Here is a 6,728-nt window from a genome sequence, read left to right on the forward strand (position 1 = left end):
CTCCCAGGGTCTCTCCCAGGGCCGCATGGTGGCTGCCGACACTGCCTGCAGTAGGCAGGAGGCCCACACTGAGCCGACCCAACACAAGCCCTGGCCCCTGGATGTCTTCCTGGCACAGCGGGCCCAGAGCAGGCCTGCTCCAACCTGCCAGGCCCTCGTTTCCCATGCACGCCGGGAAGCCCCAGTCTGCAGATGAGACAAGCACAGGCCGGCACCGCTGAGAAAGGAGAGGCTCTGGTTCCTTTTTTTTTTTTTTTTTTTTTTTTAAGATTTATTTTATTTATTTGGAAGAGCAGCAGAGGGGCAGGGGCTGTGGTGTAGTGGGTAAAGCCGCCATCTGCAGTGCCAGTATCCCATATAGCGCATATAGCGCTGGTTCGAGTCCCGGCTGCTTCTCTTCTGATGCAGCTCTCTGCTATGGCCTGGGAAAGCAATGGAGATGGCCCAAGTGCTTGGGCCCCTGCACCCATGTGGGAGATCTGGAAGAAGCTCCTGGCTCCTGGCTTTGGAGCATCCCAGCTCCAGCCGTTTCAGCCATTTGGGGAATGAACAAGCAGATGGAAGACCTCTCTCTCTGTCTGTAACTCTGCCTCTCAAATAAATAAATCATATACAAAAGAAAGAGCAGCAGAGAGAAAGAGACAGAGAGATCTTCTGTCCACTGGTTCACTCCCCAAATGGCCAGAACGGTTGGGGCTGGGCCAGACCAAAGCCAGGAGCCTGGAAGACCATCTGGGTCTCCCATGTGGGTGGCAGGGGCCCAAGCACTTGGGCCATGTTCCATTGCTGGATTGGAGGTGGAGCAGGCAGGCCTGGAACAGGTGCCACGACATGGGATGGCAGCATCACAGGTGGTGACTTAACCCGCAATGCAGGGCCTGAGACCCTGGCCCTGGTCCATCCCAAGGCCCAGTTCCCCTGTATGCTAGTTTTAAGCCTGATGCTTCCATTACTCGTGCCCAAATGCCCTTGTCAGTTCACAGAGACGGTGAATATGGTGGCTGTGGTGGGTTCCGGCACCCGCCCCCTTGAACAGATGTGCAGCAGGCCCCTTCCAGGAGCCAGGGCAGCACTTCCTCGCCAGGTGACCCCAACCACCTCCCACCCAGTCTTCCTCCCATCATCACCTAGTCAGCTTCTTTTGGCCTGTTTGCTGCCACCTCCTGGACATGAGGGGAACTGCGAGGCTGCAGGAGGGCTCTCCCTGGAACAGTGCACTGTCCTCTGGGGGAGGTGGGGACCAGGACTGAACTCTTGGGGAAGGGGCTGTTTTCCCTCCCGGCGACAGCACCTAGCACAGGGTGGAAGCTATTGAATAAGTGAATGAAACAATAAGTGAGTGAATGGACACATGCAGCTGGCTGTGGCTGACCTCGGTGTAAGGTGGTCAGGGACCTTGCATGAGATGATGCCACCCCAGTTCCCAGCTTCCTGCTGCACTTGGGTGACTGCCGTCCCTCACCCGGCTTCTGCTCCGAGAGGTGATCGGCCACCGCTCAGTGAAGCTGCAGGGGCGGGGGTGGGAAACCGGACCTTCATCCGCTCACTGCGACTCCATAGCAGGACTGCCCACGCCAGCTGGGGTTCGGCCCGTGGCGCTCGCCTGCCCCCTCCTGGGCTCACTGCTGCACGCACAGTGGGAAGCCAACAGGATTGGGGGGGGGGGGTGTTTGTATTTTTGGTTTTTGTTTTTAGAAAAAGACCAGGAGTAGCTCTATTGGGCAAGGCAGTGAGTCACTTCCGTGAGTCAGCTACCCCAGAGACACTGGCTGACGTCAGGATCCGGTCCAACCCTAGGCAGCCCTGCCCCGCGCATGAGGGGTGCAGGACACGGCAGCGCGCCAGCTGTTTATGGCTGGTCAGGAGTCATTTTCCTTACTGCTTGTGCGTTAGGAGGCAAAGGTGGATCCCGGAGACAGTGCCTGGAGGGCCTGTGCTGCGGGCACGGCCACAGCAGGCGAGAGAGGCCCCTCTCTGGGTCTCTTTGCCTCCACATGGAAGCAGCACCCACTCCACTCTAAGCCTCCGTTTCCCTAGACACCAAATGGGTCACATAGAAAACCAGATTCCGACAGGAACTTGGAGCTCCAACCCCTCCCACCTCAGCTGCAGGCTCTGTCACAGAGGCCCCCTCCTCCAAAAACCTCTAACCTGGCCTGGAAGCCTCCTCTGCAGGCTAAGCCCAGCCTCTGCAGCCAGCGGCAGCCGTGTGGCTAAGTGAGCCTCTGCCGCGGGCATCGAGGCCGCCTCCCTGCGCCCCACACCTGCACTCCCAGCGCTGGGGCTTGCAAGGGCTTTTAAGGGCCCTCACTTGGTCCCTGGTTCCTCATTCTGTTCTTGTTTTCATTTGTAAGATTTATTTATTTATCTGAGAGGCAGAGTTACAGGGCAGGGGGGGAGAGAGAGAGAGAGAGAGAGAGAGAGAGAGAGAGAGAGAGAGACAGGACTTCCATGTGCTGGTTCACTTCCCAAATGGCCACAATGGCTGGAGCCGGGCCAATCTGAAGCCAGGAGCCAGGAACTTCTTCCGGGTCTCCAATGTAGGTGCAGAGGCTCAAGCACCTAGGCCATCTTCCACTGCTTTCCCAGGCCATTAATGGCTGGATTGGAAGTGGAACAGCTGGGATTCGAACCGTGTCAATATGGGCTGCCGGCACAGCAGGTAGTGGCTTACACTACTGTGCCACAGCACCAGCCCCTGTCTCCTCACTTGGTAACAGAGGATGCCGGCAGCACGGCCGCTTCCCAGAAACTCAGGGGCCAAAGTTGTAGAGCAGTGGTTACGCTGCTGGTCACACCTGCATTCATAGTGGGGTGCCAGGGTTCGAGCCCTGGCTGCTCTGCTTCCAATCCAGCTTCCCGCCAGTGTGCACTCAGGGCAGCTGTGATGGCTCAAGTACTTGGATCCCTGCCACCCATGTGAGAAACTGGGATGGAGCTCCTGGCTCCCAGCTTCAACCTGGCCCAGCCCTCGCTATTGAGGGTGTCTGGGGAGTGAACCAGTGGATGGAACATTCTCTCTCTCTCTCCCTCCCTCCCTTCCTCCCCCTCTTCCCTCTTCCTCTCCCTCTCTCTCTTGCTCCGTCTCTCAAATAAAAATGAAAACAAATTTTACAAACGAGCTGTCAAGGGCCACAGCACACATGACACGGAGGAGAGACTACTGTTCCCACTTCATGGATGAGAAAGCTGAGGGTGAGAGGTTAAGCAGTCTGCACAGGGCAGAGAGCAGCAGGCTGGGATCTGAACCGGATCTGCCTGCCGGAGCTCTCCCTCCATCCCCCTCCCCCGGCTCACAGCGGCCTCCACAGGACGCAGGGTCTTGTCTGCGCTCTTACGAAGAAGCCCGGCCTTAGAACAGGCTAGAAGCTTCTGGAACTCCGGAGAGCTGAAATTACAAGCAGAGGCAATAAATGCGAAGCCGGATTTGTGCCTGCGTTGGTGACAGCGGTCACGACGGGACCTCTGGGGGGCCAGGAGAAGCTTCCAGCCCCAGAGTGACACAGAGGCCGAGGCTGGGCAAGCCCCAAGGGCCCTCAGGGGCCTTCGCACCAAACCTCCCTCCCAGGCAGGGAAACCGAGGCCTGGAGAGCGGACAAGACCCACTCATGGCCACCGGGCTAAGGTTCAGAGTTGGTTCCTGGCCCAGGTTCCTGCCTTGGGACATCTCTGTCGATGCCCCAGGCTGACACAGCCCAGGCCTCCGGGGGACACACGCTTTCCAAAGCCGGGTTTTTCTCTAAGAAGAGGCTGGGGGTCGGAGGCATTCAGCTGCCAGTCAGAACGCCCCCATCCCACATCAGAGGAGCTGGATTCAGTCCCCCACCCTGGCTGCTGGCTCAGCTTCCTGCTCGCGCCGACGGTGGGAGGCAGCGGCGATGGCTTCCGTGACTCAGTTGCTGCGACCCACATGGGAGACCTGGACCGAGTGTCCAGCTCCCAGCTTCAACTCTGTTCATTTGGGGTGTTTGGGTAGTGAAGTATTGGATGGAAGGTCTCCCTCTCTCTCTCTCCCAGTCTTTTGCTCTCTCTCTGTAACTGTCTTTCAAATAAATAAAAAAGATCGGGAGTGGGGAGTGGGGGGCTGGACTCCATCCCAGTCGTCTGATATGAGACACAGGGGTTCCCCGGGACAGCTTAACCTGCTGGGCCACATCGCCCGCCCCACTGCCCTCTGCAGAAAAGTCTCTGGTATCCTTGAGCGCAGAGAGGAGCACGGGAGCAGGTCACGTTCCTGCGATTTGTCACTTGTTGAATCTGCTATTTCTGCGGCTTAGGGATGCTTCCTACAGGATTATCTTCCTGGTCAGCTGCCTCCAGCTCACTCATCTGCGAGCGCCTGCTCTGTGCCAACTCAGGGCAGGCGCTGAGACACCAGCTCACTGGCGTTGAAGCCCTTGTCACTGACATGGGGATCTGGGAACACGGAGCTGGGCTCCTCCCCAGCCAGGTGAGTGGCTCACACCGGGAAGGCTTCCTGGAGGAAGTTACTGTGAGAAGACCTCTGAAAGGGCGGCAGTACAACTCATCCAAGGCACGGGGCGAGGCAAGAGGTTTCGGGGCATTTATCAGATAGAAACTCGGGGCTTCTGGCAGTCGGAGCCAGAGAACCAGCAAGGCGGATCTGCTGCTGTCGCGGTCACTCCTGTTGGTCGGCGTGGGCCACTGCTCTCTGTTCATCCACGTGGACGCTACAGAATCCACACGGGTGCTCCCTGCACTCGGAATGCGTTCCCTTCAACCATCACATTTTTAAAAAGAATTTTTAGGGGCCGGCCAGCGCCATGGAGCACTAGGTTAATCCTCTGCCTGCAGTGCAGGCATCCCATATGGGCGCCGGTTCTAGTCCCGGCTGCTCCTCTTCCAGTCCAGCTCTCTGCTGTGGCCTGGGAAGGCAGTGGAGGATGGCACCCACGTGGGAGACTGGGAGGAGGCTCCTGGCTCGTGGCTTTGGATCGGCGCAGCTCTGGCCATTGCAGCCAATTTGGGAGTGAACCAAAGGAAGGAAGACCTTTCTCTCTGTCTCTCTCTCTCACTGTCTAACTTTACCTGTCAAATAAATAAATTTTAAAAATATATTTATTTATTTGAAAGGCAGAGTTATAGAAAGAGGGCAAGACAGAGAGAGACCTTCCATTTGCTGGTTCACTCTACAAATGGCCGCAACAGCCAGGACTGGGCCAGGACGAAGCCAGGAGCCTGGAACTCCATCCCTTGTGGGTGATAGGGGCCCACGCACTTGGGCCATCTTCTGCTTTCCCAGGGGCATCAGCAGGGAGCTGGATCGGAAGTGGAGCAGCCGGGACTTGAACTGATGCTCTGATGTGGGAAGGCGGCATCAGAGGAGGCTGAACCCACTGCACCACAATGCCAGCCCCAACTGTCACACGGCACAGACCACAGAATGAGGTCATCTAGGGGACTTCCACCATGCTCACAGCATCTCTGAACACCTCCATCCCCCAAGCCACAGCATCCTAGTGAGAGCTCTTTCCTTCCAGCAGGAGAAACTTGCCACCTTCCCTAACACCACCCCCCAAACACTCATCCTCCTTGGCTTTCCTGTGGACAGGAGCCACACAAAGGCATCTAGACCCTTCTCCCTGCTACAACCCCCCAGTACTTGAAGACGGTGCCCAGGTCTCCTGTCCCCCCCAGCCTGAACCCCTCCTGTCCAGTCTTGAACTTGGGGTGTTCAAGAAGGATGACACTGGGCTATGCCAACATGTGGGGCAGACCGCAGGCTCTGCAAGGGCTTTCAAAGTGAGATGGCCACAGGCTGGAATTGTCCCGAGTGGGCCTCCTGCAGGAGGCAACCCTCCCAGCAGGCTTTGAGAAGAGTTTGGCCAACGGAGAGGAAAGGGCACTTGGGGATGCCGGTTAGTTCTGTCTAGTAGCCTTGCTGCTCCTTAAGCTAAATGAATGCACTTCCATAAAACTTGCCAAGCTGCTGGTGAGCCAAGGGAAAAAGTCAGAGTCACCTCCCTGCACCCCCTCCATGACTCCATGACTCCGTGTGTCTGCACGTGTCCTGCACGACTCCCGGCTCTGCGAGGGGAGGTTCCTGTTTCCACCAGACGTGGAGCACACGTGGGTTATGCCCTGCTTCTCTTCCAGGAACAACACACAGGGACTCCCGCACAGGCTACCATTTTTCTCCAGCATTCTTCGGAAGGCTACTTTGTCTCTCTTTGGCTGAGCATCACCTTACACATTTAACCTGACTCGTGTTTTTGGGCATGGGGCTGCTGTCATTTTCTTTGAAACTTGGAAAGGAACCTGGGGGGCCGGCACTGTGGCGAAGCAGGTTAAGCCGCCGCCTGCAGTGCTGGCATCCCATATGGGCGCCGGTTTGAGACCCAGCTGCTCCACTTCCAATCCAGCTCTCTGCTATGGCCTGGGAAAGCAGCAGCAAATGACCCAAGTCCTTGGGGCCCTGCACCCGCGTGGGAGACCTGGAAGAAGCTCTTAGCTCCTGGCTTCAGATCAGCGCAGCTCTGGCCATTGTGGCCATCTGCGGAGTGAACCAGTGTATGGAAAACCCCTCTTTCTCTCTCTGCCTCTCCTTCTCTCTCTGCGTAACTCTGACTTTCAAATAAATAAATAAATCTTTAAAAAAAATAAAAAGAAGGAAGGAAGGAACCTGGATGTTCTTTAACAGCCCACACATCGTCATACACCACCCCTCTTAACTTCAGGACCTCTAGCTCGCCCGCCAGGCTCCTCCC

Source organism: Oryctolagus cuniculus, chromosome 7, assembly GCF_051225735.1.
Source record: "Oryctolagus cuniculus isolate XC-2025 breed Fujian yellow rabbit chromosome 7, ASM5122573v1, whole genome shotgun sequence".
In the NCBI taxonomy this organism is placed as follows: domain Eukaryota; kingdom Metazoa; phylum Chordata; class Mammalia; order Lagomorpha; family Leporidae; genus Oryctolagus; species Oryctolagus cuniculus.